Below are 18375 nucleotides of genomic sequence, written 5' to 3'. Positions count from 1 at the left end.
TTCAACCCTTTTCTACACGACTACAATTATCACATTACCTGTGAGAATCCAATATTATGATTCTTTGCTATACTCTATATTCAATGTGAATTGAATTGAAATAAGTTGAGTCCATTCTGAAGTTACGAGCTATGGTGGAAAAGAAAAGAGACCTACTTGAAACAAAAATGACACAAAGCAAAACAAAGGCCTTAAAATGTTTTTAATCTGTTTAAGATATAACAACATTTGTATGATAACATAGCAGCAAATCATGGCTGGCCAATGATGTATCTTGTTTGGAAAACGTATAATTTATGCGTACAACATGTATGAAGTGGCTGGCATAAAGAGAAAGATGGGCAGTGAAAGTGATACTTATGATTTGTTTTACTTGACGAGAGGGCCATGACAATAATAATTAGTATTCTAAATTACTTCCATAAACTCGACATGCTCGAGGTCCACAATCAAGCTACATACAACTTATCAGCCTACTAATTAACTGGTTGAATACCTACTTTGTTTTGTATATCTGATCCTTCTAATCATATTGGTTTAAGTTGATGACCTTTCAGTAAAAAGACATTAAACCGCAGCTTCTCTCTTGCAGCTCTCATGTTCAAATTTACATTTCTTTGGCATTTTCTCCATATATCGCACTATGCTCAGACGGGTCAATGTCGCTATTCATAAGGACCGCTATTCATAAGGTCCGCTATTCATAAGGTCCATTATTCATAAGGACCGCTATTCATAAGGTCCGCTTTTCATAATTGGAGAAAAGGGTCATTATTCATAAGGGTCATTATTCATAAGGACCGCTATTCATAATCAAAGAAGAGGGTCGGTATTCATAATATTAGAAAAGGGTCGCTATTCATAATACGAAATGAGGGTCGCTATTCATAATGCAAAATGAGGGTCGTTATTCATAAGGGTTATTATTCATAAGGGTCATTATTCATAATAAGAAATGAGGGTCGCTATTCATAAAAGGAAAAGAGGGTCGCTATTCATAATAAGAGAAGAGGGTCGCTATTAATAATAGAAGAAAAGGGTCGCTATTCATAATAGAAGAAGGGGGTCGCTATTCATAATAGAAGAAGAGGGTCGCTATTCATAATAGAAAAAGAGGGTCGCTATTCATAATAGGAGTAGAGGGTCGCTATTCATAATAAGAAATGAGGGTCGCTATTCATAATAGGAGTAGAGGGTCGCTATTCATAATAAGAAATGAGGGTCGCTATTCATAATAGGAGAAGAGGGTCGCTATTCATAAAAGGAGAAGAGGGTCGCTATTCATAATAGAAGAAGAGGGTCGCTATTCATAATAGGAGTAGAAGGTTGCTATTCATAATACGAAATGAGGGTCGCTATTCATAATACGAAATGAGGGTCGCTATTCATAATAAGAGCAGGGGGTCGCTATTCATAATAGGAGAAGAGGGTCGCTATTCATAATAGGAGTAGGGGGTCGCTATTCATAATAAGAAATAAGGGTCGCTAATCATAATATGAAATGAGGGTTGCTATTCATAATACGAAATGAGGGTCGCTATTCATCATAGGAGAAGAGGGTCATTATTCATAAGGGTCATTATTCATAAGGACCGCTATTCATAATCAAAGAAGAGGGTCGGTATTCATAATATTAGAAAAGGGTCGCTATTCATAATACGAAATCGGGGTCGTTATTCATAAGGGTCCCTATTCATAATATTACAAAAGGGTCGGTATTCATAACACAGAAAGAGGGTCGCTATTCATAATACGAAATGAGGGTCGCTATTCATAATACGAAATGAGGGTCGCTATTCATAATGCAAAATGAGGGTCGTTATTCATAAGGGTTATTATTCATAAGGGTCATTATTCATAATAAGAAATGAGGGTCGCTATTCATAAAAGGAAAAGAGGGTCGCTATTCATAATAAGAGAAGAGGGTCGCTATTAATAATAGAAGAAAAGGGTCGCTATTCATAATAGAAGAAGGGGGTCGCTATTCATAATAGAAGAAGAGGGTCGCTATTCATAATAGAAAAAGAGGGTCGCTATTCATAATAGGAGTAGAGGGTCGCTATTCATAATAAGAAATGAGGGTCGCTATTCATAATAGGAGTAGAGGGTCGCTATTCATAATAAGAAATGAGGGTCGCTATTCATAATAGGAGAAGAGGGTCGCTATTCATAAAAGGAGAAGAGGGTCGCTATTCATAATAGAAAAAGAGGGTCGCTATTCATAATAGGAGTAGAGGGTCGCTATTCATAATAAGAAATGAGGGTCGCTATTCATAATAGGAGTAGAGGGTCGCTATTCATAATAAGAAATGAGGGTCGCTATTCATAATAGGAGAAGAGGGTCGCTATTCATAAAAGGAGAAGAGGGTCGCTATTCATAATAGAAGAAGAGGGTCGCTATTCATAATAGGAGTAGAAGGTTGCTATTCATAATACGAAATGAGGGTCGCTATTCATAATACGAAATGAGGGTCGCTATTCATATTAAGAGCAGGGGGTCGCTATTCATAATAGGAGAAGAGGGTCGCTATTCATAATAGGAGTAGGGGGTCGCTATTCATAATAAGAAATAAGGGTCGCTATTCATAATATGAAATGAGGGTTGCTATTCATAATACGAAATGAGGGTCGCCATTCATCATAGGAGAAGAGGGTCGCTATTCATAAAAGGAGAAGAGGGTCGCTATTCATAATAGAAGAAGAGGGTCGCCATTCATAATAGGAGTAGAAGGTTGCTATTCATAATACGAAATGAGGGTCGCTATTCATAATACGAAATGAGGGTCGCTTTTCATAATAGGAGCAGGGGGTCGCTATTCATTATAGGAGAAGAGGGTCGCTATTCATAATAGGAGCAGGGGGTCGCTATTCATAATAGGAGAAGAGAATCGCTATTCATAATAGGAGTAGGGGGTCGCTATTCATAATAAGAAATAAGGGTCGCTATTCATAATATGAAATGAGGGTTGCTATTCATAATACGAAATGAGGGTCGCTATTCATAATAAGAAATGAGGGTCGCTATTCATAATAGGAGTAGAGGGTTGCTATTCATAATACGAACTGAGGGTCGCTATTCATAATAAGAAATGAGGGTCGCTATTCATAATAGGAGTAGAGGGTTGCTATTCATAATACGAAATGAGGGTCGCTATTCATTACACGAAATTAGGGTCGCTATTCATAAAAAAAGAAATGAGGGTCGCTATTCATCATAGGAGTAGACGGTCGCTATTCATGATACGAAATGAGGTTCGCTATTCATAATACGACCCCCCCCCCCTCGGCTACGTTCCTGGTCCTGTAGGGGGGGGGCGATATATAGCCCTGAATAGTTGTCTCTTTTTAAAGTAACTATATTTTATCTATATGCGCAGACCGTTTTTTCAACTCAACATACCAATACTGACAAGGTCATATTAGAAGCACGTTGCGGGTACCTAGAAGCAGGAACAATTTTGGAAAGGGGTGCAAGCTCACTTCACGTCTCTTGTCCGATATCAACATTCCCCGTTTTTAACATTTTTTTGACATTTTCATCGGGGGGGGGGGGCTAAAGCCTCTTGCCCGAAAAGGTAATTTTCTAGTTCACAATTCTGCTTGTGAGCGAAACGAGCGAGCAAAAATTTGAGCATTATATGTTTTTTGTGAAAGTGTTATTTATCACCAAGATAAACGAGAAAAGATATCAAAAATTCATATTCGGGCAGCTCGCTGTTCCCCCCCCCCCCCACATCCATTACGCGCGAAAGCTTTGAACTTTCATTAATTATCAAAGCTAAAATGTAAATTATTTTTTAAAAATACACAATACAGGGGATGCAACCGTTTACATAATGTCTTACGGTAAAAAAAAATCGTATCTGATTCTGAGTATCCAATTTCCTTACTTATATGGAAAATATGTCGTGCGACATTGTATATTTACGAAAAGCTTGCATATGGTATATAACTTAAGTCCCTACAACCCCCTCTCTGTCGCTTTCTTTCTTTGCTGAGGATAAGATACATGATAGATCAACCCCTTGAAGGCAACACTGATACAACCCCACCACCCTCACCCTTAAACACACACAGGCTACGCCATCTATGAACTACTTGGACGAGAATTGTCGCTAATATGTACATGTACCAAGGGAATACTGCCGGGAGGGTGGGCCGAATTGGAGGGGGGGGGGGCTGGTGACCGGAATGATGGGACACGTTCATTATTTAGGCACGCCTTTCTTTCTTCAGAAATGTGAGTTTTCAATAAATATTTTCTTCAAATGTTTGGGACCATGTGGCCTACCCCACCCCCCCCCCCCCGGCCTACGCTGTAGCCATGGGGTGTCCAGTATGTCGCTTCCTTATTAACATTTAGTTTATTGCTTATGTAATTTTGACTTTTTCGGCATTATGAATAGCGACCCTCTCGTCGCATTATGAATAACAACCCCTACTCCTATTATGAATAGCAAACCTCATTTCGTATTATGAATATCGACCCTCTTCTTCTATTATGAATAGCGACCCTCGTTTCGTATTATGAATAGCGACCCTCTTCCCCTTTTATGAATAGCGACCCCTTACTCCTATTATGAATAGCGACCCTCATTTCATATTATGAATAGCGACCCTCTTCTCCTTTTATGAATAGCGACCCTCTTCTCCTATTATGAATAGCGACCCCCTACTCCTATTATGAATAGCGACCCTCTTCTCCTATTATGAATAGCGACCCTCTTCTCCTATTATGAATAGCGACCCTCATTTCCTATTATGAATAGCGACCCTCTTCTCCTATTATGAATAGCGACCCTCTTCTCCTATTATGAATAGCGACCCTCTTCTCCTATTATGAATAGCGACCCTCTTCTCCTATTATGAATAGCGAACCTCATTTCCTGTTATGAATAGCGACCCTCTTCTCCTATTATGAATAGCGACCCTCATTTCCTATTATGAATAGCGACCCTCTTCTCCTATTATGAATAGCGACCCTCTTCTCCTATTATGAATAGCGACCCTCTTCTCCTATTATGAATAGCGACCCTCTTCTCCTATTATGAATAGCGACCCTCTTCTCCTATTATGAATAGCGACCCTCTTCTCCTATTATGAATAGCGACCCTCATTTCGTATTATGAATAGCGACCCTCTTCCCGTGTTATGAATAGCGACCCTTATAAGTAATGAACCTTATTTCGTATTATGAATAGCGACCCTCTCGTCGTATTATGAATAGCGACCCTGATTTCATATTATGAATAGCGGTCCTTATGATTAATGACCCTTAATATGAATTATGAATAGCGACCCTCATCTCACGTTATGAATAGCGGTCCTTATGATTAACGAACCTTATTTCTTTATGAATAGTGACCCTCTTTTGCCATTATGAATAGCGGACCAGGAAGTACGGGAATTTCCACGTTATGAATAACGGTCCTTATGAATAGCGGACCTTATGAATAGCGGTCCTTATGAATAGCGAATAGACCCCGCTCAGACATCATACCTCTCACTTTATATCTTACATTGTAATTTGTTTATTGTTCTCTCTAAAATACTTATCTGGGCTTGTATCATTGTGTATGTGACTACATGAATATACTTTGGACACGATAACAATGACATAGATAAACAACATGGTCAGTGTAACATTGTATGATCTAGGAATCATAATTTATTATAACAATATATCAATATACATTCTACATGATATTACTTTATCATGCCAGGTAGCAAAGTCACAGTGACGTGTACGACACACACAGACAAAATATTGGGGTAATCTTACTCAATAGGGAAATAAGCTTTGACACTATAGTGACACACTTAAATGAATGCATTAACTCATTAAATTGAGATTGATAACGCACAGGAATGAGTTTTGTTAATTTGACATTCTATTGACATGGCAAATGAGTATTTTAAATTATTGAGTTATGTGAGTAAATCGCTCCATCTCAACTAGTGAGTAATGCTTCAATTACTCAGTCAGTCAGGTTATTAGGCTCATTACATGTTATTATATGGCAAATGAGTAATCTAAATTAGTGAGTTATTTAACCAAATGTTGTGAGTAAATAGGTGCGCAGACATATAGGGCTCCCCGTTATATACACACAAAAAATGACACATCTGCACATGCACATGTACAGGATGTTCTATGCTAGCTGGGGATCTTACGAAGTAGTTAAGATGAGAGAGAGCCCCGTATAGCCTTGCTTATGGGCCTCGCGACTGCAGGACTTCGCCTAGACCGAAAGCTTCAGTCTCTATATCGTCGGTTGTTCCACTGAGACTACGTCTGGCTCCACTAGACCTTCGGATATAGAGACTGAACGATCGCCTATGCCATCGTATGTTGAAGATATCACGGCTAGATTTTAGCCGCTAGGCCCCTCCCACAAACATGACAAACTTTACGAGAAATACATCATTTATGTTCAATTGCAGTAATTTTCTAGGCAATTGTCAGTCCCTAAAAGTTCCCTTTTTACCCCCTTCCCCACGAAAGAGATATATAAAAGAAATAAAAGGACTTACCGAGCTTTTGGCTGCTTCTCGATGACCCACTTGAAGCATTGACCGACAGAAATCAAAATGGTGGCTAATGAATATTCAATGACCTCGCCTCGGCTAGCTCCTCCTCGCGTCACGTCGATGATAGCGCGCGCACGTGAAGCAGACAACACGAGAACTCAAACGTGAGTAGCAGCAGCGTGATGTACATGTACGTGCACGTACGCGCACGTCTATGAATGAGGTCAATGGGGTGGACACTAAAAAACTTTGACATGAATATTCATTACTTTGATTCAAGATGGCTGACGTCTGAAGACAGTCAAGTGGAAGAGATAATGACACTTTTTTGAAGAAGATTTCATATGCAGAGGTGCAAGGTACATATTTTCTTAATGTTTATCATGTGTGGTTTAATAATAAATTGTATATGTTAGTGCATGCGATAATAACAAAAAAGGATTTAACTTAGCGTCAGGGCAGTATCGTCCCGTAGACTGTATCTTCAACATACGATGGCATAGGCGATCGTTCAGTCTCTATATCCGAAGGTCTAGTGGAGCCAGACGTAGTCTCAGTGGAACAACGTACTGACGATATAGAGACTGAAGCTTTCGGTCTAGACTTCGCCATGCACTACATACATTTCGGTCGTGCACAAGAAGAGCTTCAAAATTTCAGCACTAGATCTAGATTCTATATCTAATCGGTAGCCTCAACTTGTTTTAGAAAAAGTCTGAATAAAATTCAAGGGATCCCCTTCAGTAATATTACTACTAACTGATTCAAAATTAAGAAAAATCAAATCTACTTACATTTATTCTGTGGCTGGTCGGCCGCTAAAAATGTGACGCTCGGGTACGTACGTACGATCACGAACGCGTACGAATATTCAACAGCGAAATATTTACGAACATGCAAAGAGTAAGATAGCTCATAAGACGAGTACAGCTTTGAAGAGACCGAGGTTGGTGGTGTTTTTACTCATCCAACGAATAAAGAGTCTGTGACATATTAGGGAGCAAAAAGCCACTCTACACACTTGTGAATATTTTTACTCATTCGGTCACTAAAGTTGGAGAATACTCATCCAATATTAACTTACATGTACTTTAATAAGTAAAAAGACTCATCGAGAAAATAATCGGGTCACATACTCGTTTTAAATATCATGTGTGTAAAATTTCACCAAGATAAAGGTGATTTATTCACCAAATGTGTAAAATAATGCATTTATTAGATATATTCTCTCGACTGAATGAGTGAGCTACGATTTTTACTCACCATACTTAGTTCCGTTTTTTGTGTGCAGTACGACAAGTAAACACTAAGCAGACGACGGTGAACTAGGTGGAGTAACTAAGTGTACTGAGCGCGCATATGTGTGCCGGATAATTATGTGTGCAGAGAAACCTTTGGTGTCAGATCTTCTTGAAAAGCCACTTCCACCCTGGTGGACCGAGATAGGTATACGGGAAGAATAATAAACTTTACTCTTAGGGGTATATAGGTGAAGTCTCAGTTTCCTTCTTGGATTGCCATTTCGGTAAACGAGAAGAGTAGTACACCTTTGGTCCAGGATTTGACATGCCTTGTATACCAGGTTCTGCAATCATGTACCCATCATCACCTACTCTGCTCGCCATAAGCAGATCCATGGGTTTACGTTGGGTCATCTCAGGGTAGTTGTACTCGTGGTACTCGTCAGATGATCTGTTCCTTGTAGGAACCTCCTGGCCCAAGACCAGGTACTCGTGAGCTAGCACGGTACCTGCTGTAGGTACAGAACTTCCACCAAGGTCAGGCTCTTCGTAGATGCCATCCTTCACCTCTGTACCCGATGATGCCGTTGCTGTTGCATCTGCTTGAGGAATGTATGAAAGCTTTGGCATTGCCCTCGGTGGCTTGTATTGCGTTCCTGTTGCCACTCGGTCACCTCTGTCTTGGACACGGTTATCCTGAACGCTCCTCCGATGACGCTCCGTGGTAATTCTTTCTCTGCATTTTTTAGTTATAACTGTTACCAATACGCCTGCAACAAAGGAGGTGATGGCAATGATTATATACCTCACTTAAGAAATCCAGCCATCTGATTGGTCGAATTGCATTCATAAACTTCAACTGTTCCTGTAAAATTCTCGGTAACCATGCATAAAACATTTCACTATTTTTAATAACCATGGTTATTAAAAATAGTTGGTCAGCGTCCATGGTTACCCCATAGGTTTACATGTTAAAAAATGGTTTGAGCGATGGAGGACCGTATGTGTGCGAAGAATCGGTCGGTAATTTCAATACAATTGAATCTCGATCGATCTTACCGACAATTTTATCTTGCATTGTTGACATGAAGACGAAAATAAACTTCCAAAAACAAAAAAACAACATCTGCCGATAGATCTTGATATAATTTCGTGCCAATATGCATTGCAAAAGTAAAAGAAGGGTCCGTTTAATGAAGCTTTTGCGAAGCATTCATCACGCAGAGCCGGTTTCAATCCATTTTAATGTATATATTGTACAAAACTGCCAAGCATTGTAACATAACGCGATGGCCGAGTGGTATGAGGCGCTGGTTATAGATGCATCACTTATTGGTACGCAAGAGTTCGAGTCCCGTCGTCGAAAAAAATAAAAAAAAATTATTTTTATTTTTTAGTCTTTTTTTTTCGGCATATAAAAGTATTAATGACTGCTTTAATATTCGAGAAATAGTTGTTTTCATACGCTCTCGGGAAGGTTACAATTGGGCTATTCCCCTCGGCAAGCCTCGGGGAATAGCACAATTCTAACCTTCCCTTGAGCGTAATAAAACAACTATTTCTCTCAAAGCAGTCATTAATACTATATTATCACCTACCGTGGGACGTTGTAGTAACTTTTATTTCTCCTTTGTCACAGGATGTGTTACCTGGTGTTAGAGAAAGGCGAACTAGGGTGCAAAAAGGGGGAAAATATATATCATGGTAATCACGGTTTCTTGTTTGATTACAATAACCATCAAATTAAAAAAAAAAAAAGTATATTAAAGTGACTCGGTAACATTGCATCAGATTATGAAAAAAAATCCTGGATTTAGCTCATGCTGCAATCATAATTAAAAACCTTTAGGTCAGTCAGGAATCCCGTGAATTTTACAAGCCGATCGCCTGTTTAATTATCAAGATATTTATGATCGGAAATCGAAATTTCATTTTTAGTTTTCCTAACGGTTTTTTATAACACTACAGTCTATTGGGGAAAATGAGTATGTCCGGTCACTCAAAGGTTTTTAATTTTTTTAAGGTACCTCATGATAATTTTGAAGCGCAATAGTTCTAGTTCTTCAATATTACACCATATCACAGACAATGACAAGCCGTAGGACCGTGCATTTTAGATTTAACATTGTTAACGATGCTTTTAAGAAATATTACGTGACTGACATCGTGATCTTACAACTTTGCAATGCAGTTAATAGTGTCACATTGCTGTAATCATATTGGTATTTATTGACAGATCAATGTCTATCCGAAACCCCAAATGGACAAATTATAAGCCAAGGAGACATTGTTAACCAACTCTTATTATTATTTCGTAGATTATAATTTCATATTTGATAGAATAAAGTATAGACATGACTGAAACGGTACCGTAATCATGTATTCAGTATTTCAAATGATAATTGTTGTTACATGATGGAATCCTATAATAATTATTGAAGACAGGATCAAAATGATGGGATGATATACATCACTGATGAATATACAACTATGCAAATGATTGTTAAGATTTTTTATCAGCAAATATATTAAATGGGGGGGGGGGGGGTTCTGCGTTCAATTACTAATAATTTATACTTTCACATTTAATATGCATTTATCCTGCGCAAGTCATGTTTAACTATTAATGAAAAGAAAACAATGTTAAAGAACATTACGCTTACCGGTATACACACTCACAGCAGTATAACCACCACAAAGTTTCCTTGGCCATTCTCGATACAATAATTTTTGTTTGGCCTGCTATGTGTGGGATCGGCCCAGTTGGTGTGAGTGAGATGTAACATAATACTTACCGGCATAAATAGAGGCTCCACCATATCCACCACAAAATGTTGTCAAGTACCCTCGGCAAGGCAAGGCGCAGTAATAGTCATACAGTGGTTTGTAAAGACATGTCTGCTCACAGGAGCAAGCACATTCAGTCCGGTTGTGTATTGCGACGTATGGAAACCCATGTTCTTTACAAGTTGCAGTGCAGGAGTCGGGTGTGATGGGCTCTGAGATATCGACGATGTAGTCGAAGTGTAAGCATTCTTGAGCAAAGCAACCGATGTAATCACCATCTGCAAAAGAACAAAAAGTCTTTATCTCTCTAAAACGAGTAATAATTGAGGCAAATATTTGATTCGTACTTCATTACTTCAGAATATGATACTCTCTATTTCGTGATATATTCATTTGTAAGTAAAATTTTACATTAAATATTCATGCACAACAACATATGGCACGTTATTTCACTTTGCTTTAAATTTGTTAGCTGCTAAAAAGAAACTATGGGCGTTGGAAAATTATAATGATTACATTTATATTTGCAAAACATAAATAGTACACAAATATACAATACCTTCCGAGGGCCTAGCAAAAACTATGAGCTAATGAAGAAGCATAAATAGTAACTTTCCCGAGAGCAAATTTGATATAAATTTGCCTCGAGGAACAGTTAATATTTATGCCTCTGAATGTTCATAGTTTGCTAGAGCCAAGAAAGACACTGTATATCTGTTTTATATCCCTCATGAGCAGCTCACTTTTACAAAGAAACTATTACAAAGCCTGCATTGTTTTCTTTCTGTACTTTGTATACACCGTTTTGATTCTGAGATCCAGCATTATGATAATAAGTTAGAACTGCGAGAGAAGGAGGTCTAGGGCTTCGTTATCCCGGTTCGTTATCAACAAGATCATCATCAACATCGGCTTTTATTTCCTTACAAAAATCCTGAAACATTCTGGCCCGAATTCACAAAGGAGGTTTGTCGACAAACCTTGTTTTCGTGCGTCATAATTTATGACGCGTTTCGTCGCGTTTTTACAATGAACCAGGTTTGTAAAAAAACGCGTAAAAACGCGTCATATGACCGTTATGACGTACGAAAACCAAGGTTTGTCAACAAACCTCCTTTGTGAATTCGGGCCAGAAAGTCTGTACCTGATCTGTTTCTTCGTGTTTCTGCTGTCAATTCTTTCGTTAAATTTCAACAATTCTTCCACATTTAACAGGTGAAAACGGGGAAAGTCGGCAGCCAATTTGTCGAACTATGTTTTTTTTCCAGCTGCTCTCTCAATGCAATATCCTACGCGCACGCCGCGCCAGAACTCTACCGATGGCTAGCCTTGCACACCATACCGGCTGCACTGACAAAACAGTACTTCACGCTGGGGCAGGCCCCCAAGCTCCGCCATTTTGTCCGGATCCATTAGAAGCCAAAATAAGCTACCTTGCATAATTCATGAGCCTTATGAATTATGCATTCTGTAGGATGCTCCCCGCGAAAAGTGTACTGGAATGATGTTCACTACATGGTAAAAGACAATGCGCGTATCAGCGTAATAAGAGAGGTCAAATAATCTACTGTACGGAATTATGGGTAATTTATTCATCACGCTGCGCGCTAGCAACGCAAGTGATTCAGCGAATCAGCGTAGATTGTTCTGATGCGATCACCGTTAGGTGAAATACGCGCTCGAACTTGTATCATCGATCACCAGTATAACAGCTGGTGTACCCAGAATGCATCGGGAAGTGGACCTCTCGTTGTTGTGTTGTTGTTGTTTTTTAATATGGGGGGAGTGGCCTTAACTTCATTGAATAAGAAATACTGATCCGATCTTATTCCCTTTTTAGTCTGTCAATAACTGGGTCTGTTTTTGTTTTATTAACTCAAACATGCTATAAGCCATATATCAACACATTCTCTGGCTATAATTATACATTTTAAATATGCTAATATATAAAGTGTCCTTATTTTATACAAACAAATTATGTGGCAAAGAGGATGGTTTTTCTCCACCCACTCTCATCGTACCTTAATGATTCCCTTTCTCTCTCTTTCTCTGTCTTTCGTAAATTATCTTCTGCAACTAACGGTTTGTTGTCTTGACTGAACAACCTGTTGCAGTTCCTTTCTGTCTCACTTTCAGTCGTAATACCATTCATTTACATTTACTCGTTATCAACTACGATCAACCATTGATCCATATTCACTCCATTGCTGTCAACATTTCACTTGGATTATCTTCACTTTTTACTTTTTGCAGCCTTTGCAGGAGCTTTGAACATTTTTAATGTAGAGACCAGAGAGATCGGAAAATATATGTTAATCATTTTATTCGAATTGAAAACGGAAAGTGAAACATTTTTTTTCAACATCTTGACATATTTTTTGTTTAAAGACAATGGAATTTAACACTGGAAATTTTGAATTGGGGCGCCCCCCCCCCCTCCAAAAAAAAACAAAAACAAAAACAACCCAGAAGTGGTACCAGGGTTAGTTAGTTGGGAGGCCCATGTCCTTTATAATTTTATTTTTAGGAATAGTTTTCTCTTTTTTATCAATTTGACATTGGTATACCGTTAATTTCACTGGGAAAACCACCCCCTTCCCTTACACATCAATACTGCCATTACTTCTAGCAACAGTAATTCTATAATTCAAAATGTTTTCATTTTCTAAATCCTTCTAATATAAACATATAACAAATATAATATTGTTTACACTTTTGCAACCTGTTACATGGTCCATTTAGAAACAGCACCAGGAAGAGGATAACAAGCCCCCCCCCCCCCCCCCCCTCCCCCCTGTTTTCTTAAGCTAGGAAGTATCAAAACATGATTCTATTAAAATTAGCAGTTTGGATACAACAGGCAATTATGATTAGCAGTTTCCATATTTAGTGCATTTAGAGGGTTGTCTTTCAAACCTTCTTACATACAATACTTGAAGCAGCAATAATGTAATAATCTACAAAACTTCAAATACAGAAGTCCATAGACTGAGGTAAATGAATTTCAACATGTATAATTATAATTAATATATCATTGATTGATTCAATCTTTGATATAGACTGATAGATCTTTATCTCTCAAATTTCAAGGAAATTTCTTTCTGCCCAACACTCAGTTTTATCCTATAAGATGGTAGTTGACATTGTTAAAATGTCATTAATGTTTATTCATTGATGATTAGTTATCTTTAATTATTTGAAAGTTGACAAGATAAAAAAATTATTAGCTTTTTTTAAATGTGGTATTCTACAAACATATAATACAAATAATAAATAAATAGTATGTAAATATTCAAGTTTAAACCCATCTCTACTGTCCTCTTTCATTATATGAGGGGGCATCTTTAAGACGTAGTCCCATGTAGATGTCTTCTGCATTCATCATGAAGTTGTAGGCTAGTTTTCAGAAGAAAGGGCTGTGATGATGACCCAAGTCTGTTGAATGGAAAAATGAAATAAGATACAGTGTATAAGAAAATAAACAACAACTAATAACATACACCCTGATACCTGCTCTGACAAAAAGAGGAAGGACTAATATTCACTTGGGGTTCTAGTGGGAAAAACTAAACTTTTTTTCCTACAAGACTAGTTACTGACCACATGTTAGATTATTTCTGATGATCCCATTAAGACAATAGGCCTGATGGAGCTTGGATCAGACAAGTATGAAATAAGTAATACTGGTACATGTACAATGTACTTGTAATGTAAACTCGTGGTCATAAATGAATAATACTCGGTTTACATAAAATGACCAAACAACTTGGAACAGAGAATGTACAGGAAATAATGCTATTGAAACATTCGTTATGTAGACTTATATTTCATGTATATTGACATTTTAGTTTTAATCTAAATCACAATTGTGATATTCAGTCAAGTATTCTTTTACAAGTCAATGGACAATGAAAAATATAATTGTCAGATCTATAACTTTCTGCATGATAAATGTGTTCTACAATAGTTTATTGGGGGTACCTACATGGTATATTAGCACACTTGCTTGTATGAAGTGCAATAGGCCCACATCTCTAGATATGATTCTGTCAATATCTGTTCTTTATTCCTCTCCTGGGTTTATAATCAGCATGCTTTCATCATCCACTGTAGAGAAGCATGATCCTACATAAGAGAAAGCAATGTAGGTACTTCAATTAAAAAGTGATAATGATAGATACATATCAACCATAATTCATCGTATAAACAGACTTTCGTTATGTTGTGTTCTTCTTCATCTTCATTGCTCAAGAAGTGAAAGGACCACTTACAAAAAAAAAGTAATGAGGGGTCCTGTGTATACCCTACATGTATGATCATTATCATTATTATGTAGTGCTTTGAATGTGCATTAGACATCGTTCTTCTACACACAGGACCTCCTGTAAATAAGGACAAATCCCTTTGTAAACAAAGAAAGGGAAGAACTAGAATAAAATATTCCCTCCACTATACACACTTGAAACATACACTTAGTTCCATTTCCTTTTTAGTGAATTAATAGGTGGTCGTTTAATATTTGTGTGCTAAATATCCTGAAAATTTTACCTGCATGGGACTTTCAGCTTCATCTTGAAAATATAAGAAATGTTGTAATGTCTACTCATCAGTTAACTCCTTCCAGCTCTTCATCAGTTTCCATCTGTTGGAACAAAAAGAAAACAAAATCAATACGACAATCAAGGCGTCCCTTTCTCCTTAACAAAATAAAAATAGATCTAGCATAAAAGCTTTTTTTCATGTCATGGTTGGCCTAAATTTTAATATAGTGTGGAAATCAACATTCCAATTTAATGGACCACAGTACAAAGTAAAATCAAATGGAAGATTTAACTTGTGCCTCAAAAATTCTTTATATGGCCTAGATATAAAGTAGTCTTAAGTAGAATTGGTTTATTAAGACAAGAAGAAGTGGACTTCATAAGTAAACATAATTGTGGACAAGGGGTCTTCTCTTACACAAACAAATAGATTTATCAACATGAACTGCACAATTCAGAGAAGAAAAAAAATCTCTAATAATTATATTAAAAGTAATAACAGGAGTCAGAAGCGTACGCAGGGGGGGGGGGGGGGGGGGGGTAAACCCCCCTACCTTCAGTTTTTTTATGTGTATGTTCAGGCCTTAAATTTCAATATTGTTATGGCAAGGCCACTTTTCTGTAGGGCACATTCCTATATTACAGAACAAATAGGAAGAATTGGAAAGGGCACATAAAATCACCAAAGAGTCCAAGGCCAGTGAGAGGGGCATTGAGGCCAATCAAAGGGGCATCCACGGCCATGGCCTTGGATTAATTCAAGCCCTGTATTTTTTTCTGGAAACCCCCCCCCTCCCCTTTTTTTAGTGTTGTTGTTTTTTTTTTTTTTTTTTTTTAATACAAAAAAAATCCAAATGGATGACCTAACCCCCCCCCCCCCCCATGCTTATTCAGTGGCTGGCTGAGTCGTTGCGAAATTTTTGGTCCGATTTCAAAATGTTAACCCCCCCCCCCCCTCCCCCTTGAAAAAAATCCTGCGTACGCCACTGATAGGGGTCTAGATCTAGATCTAGTAGTAAGGTCAAGGTTTAGACTCTAAATAGTAAATGATAACTTGACAAGCATGCTGGACCCACACAAAATCTAATTATTAAATAAACAAATCCTAGTGTTGATGTTTTTTGAATACTTTGTATTAATAAGTTCCAGGTTTACATCTAAATGAAATAGGATTTGGAGTGGTTTGATTATCAATGGTCACAGATAATTTTGGTCTAAATAAATTTGACACGGATGCAACTGAGCGAACGGATGGCACTGATAAGTAAAGCCATCAGTCAACATCTACTAAAGATTTTAACAAGAATTAATCCACTTGGATTATCAAAAAAATCATGCTTCAGAGATTATTGTAAGGTGTAACGTTAAATCTCGATTTAAATTAAATCGATGATTGATGAATTAGATTCATGATGACGATCAAATCTGAAATAAAACTTGATTAGAAAGTTTTATCTTGATGCAGATGAGCACCGAAATTCCCCGGGGTGGGCCTGCCGGAACGGCCGGGCCCCTAACTGGAGTACTAGGGTGAAATGACGGCAAACCGCAGTCAAACTATTTCATGACGATGAAAATCAAAGTTCAATTTCAAGAGCAATAATTTCCTAGTCTTTTCCCCAAACATCTGTTGAGAACGGTCTCACAATGTAACGAAATTACCATAGATCACAAAGACTATTGCAGCTTTTTCAAAATTGATGACTAAATTCACTTAATCTACTCATATTTCAATCAATTACTCACCCATTCTCAATGAACTAAATCTTCTCAGTTTGTGCGAGTAGCCTGCGTCGGGCATAAATCTGCATAATTAAAGTGACGCAATGAGGTCAAATATATTATCCGGTTTCTTAAACGATACTATCGATAAAATACATATTCATGAGGCTCATATCCAATCAAAGAGCCGCCTCGGTGGCTTATTTTGTCTTCAAATGATCCAAAAAAGGCGGAGCCTAATCCCATTCATCTGCATGGTTTCCGCGCGTGCTGCTTTCCGTCTAGTAATTATATTTAAACGTCTTTGCGCTGGGGACTCAGCTTGCGCGCTCGTTGCTCTCCCAAAATTAAAAATTTAGATATCGATCCCAGAAATATCGGTGATCGGTGGAAAAAGTGGATTCCGGAATTTACTATACTTAAATTATTTTGTTATTTTGTATACAATGTTATATGTTCAATTGTTCTTTGAGAGAAATGAATAAAAACCTATGAAAAAAAAATACTACTCCAAATAGTATATGTCCTCACTCTCTCAAAATCAATAGCGAAACTATCCCTTTTTCGTGCTCTGTACAATCCCAATACAAACAAAACTATACGTGAGGGATATAATAATATCTATTTCTTTGTAATAATGTATCGTTCACATTGTATAGTATTGTAAACATTTCTACAATATATTATGTTAAAAGCGTATGTCCATTAGTAGCCTACGTTTTTTTTAAAAAAAATTTAAATAATTGTTTAAAGAAATATAATTTACTTTGAATCTATATTTCCCACTGATCCTATGCAGCCGAAAATCTTTATTGTTCACGGATTTATTCGCTGTTGTTTAAAGATTCAACTCCAAAAATTTGACAAAAGTAATTTATGAAATACATCTAAAAAAAACATCATATCATTTTATAGTTTTAGCATATTGGCAACAAATGTATAATATAACATTTGAAATTTAGGTAGCTGATATTGACTTGAACAAAGGAAAATTTACCTTTAGCAGATCTCTCAGGTGATTCGTTTGCAGTAAATGTGGCGTTGTAATCGCCTGAAATGCCATTTACACTTAAATTTAGGGCGAATATGAAAAGATGAAATCCAAACATTCTGACACGTAAGCTCCGCTATACTTTATTTTTGATAACGTGGTTGCACTCTGAAAACTTGACTCAATATAGTTAACAAAATCATTCGAATTGTTTATGCGGATATATCCTCGTTGTTGAAGTTTTGCTTTCAGTGATGATTTCTACTGTGAGGTATTGCAAGCAAGAAACAGTGGTAGGTGTTATTCCAGAGGCGGACTTGGATTGTCACTGAAATAGCATCAGTGACTATGTGATGAATATTATTGTTGCATTTACCACAGTCGTAAAGTGATTACTGTGTACTTGAGACGAAACAAAAGTTAATAAATATGGACATCAAGGTCACTTTCGAACATTTAAAAGTACTTTTATAAAATAGATTTAACCTCGTGAAGCAGCCCCTCCCCCCCCCCCCCCCCCCCACACACACACACACGGACATACGCTGAAATTATTTAAAAA

The sequence above is a fragment of the Strongylocentrotus purpuratus genome, unplaced genomic scaffold (assembly GCF_000002235.5).
Source record: "Strongylocentrotus purpuratus isolate Spur 01 unplaced genomic scaffold, Spur_5.0 spur5_scaffold_13, whole genome shotgun sequence".
NCBI classification, from domain to species: Eukaryota; Metazoa; Echinodermata; class Echinoidea; order Camarodonta; family Strongylocentrotidae; genus Strongylocentrotus; species Strongylocentrotus purpuratus.
Note: the sequence above shows the minus strand (reverse complement) of the source record.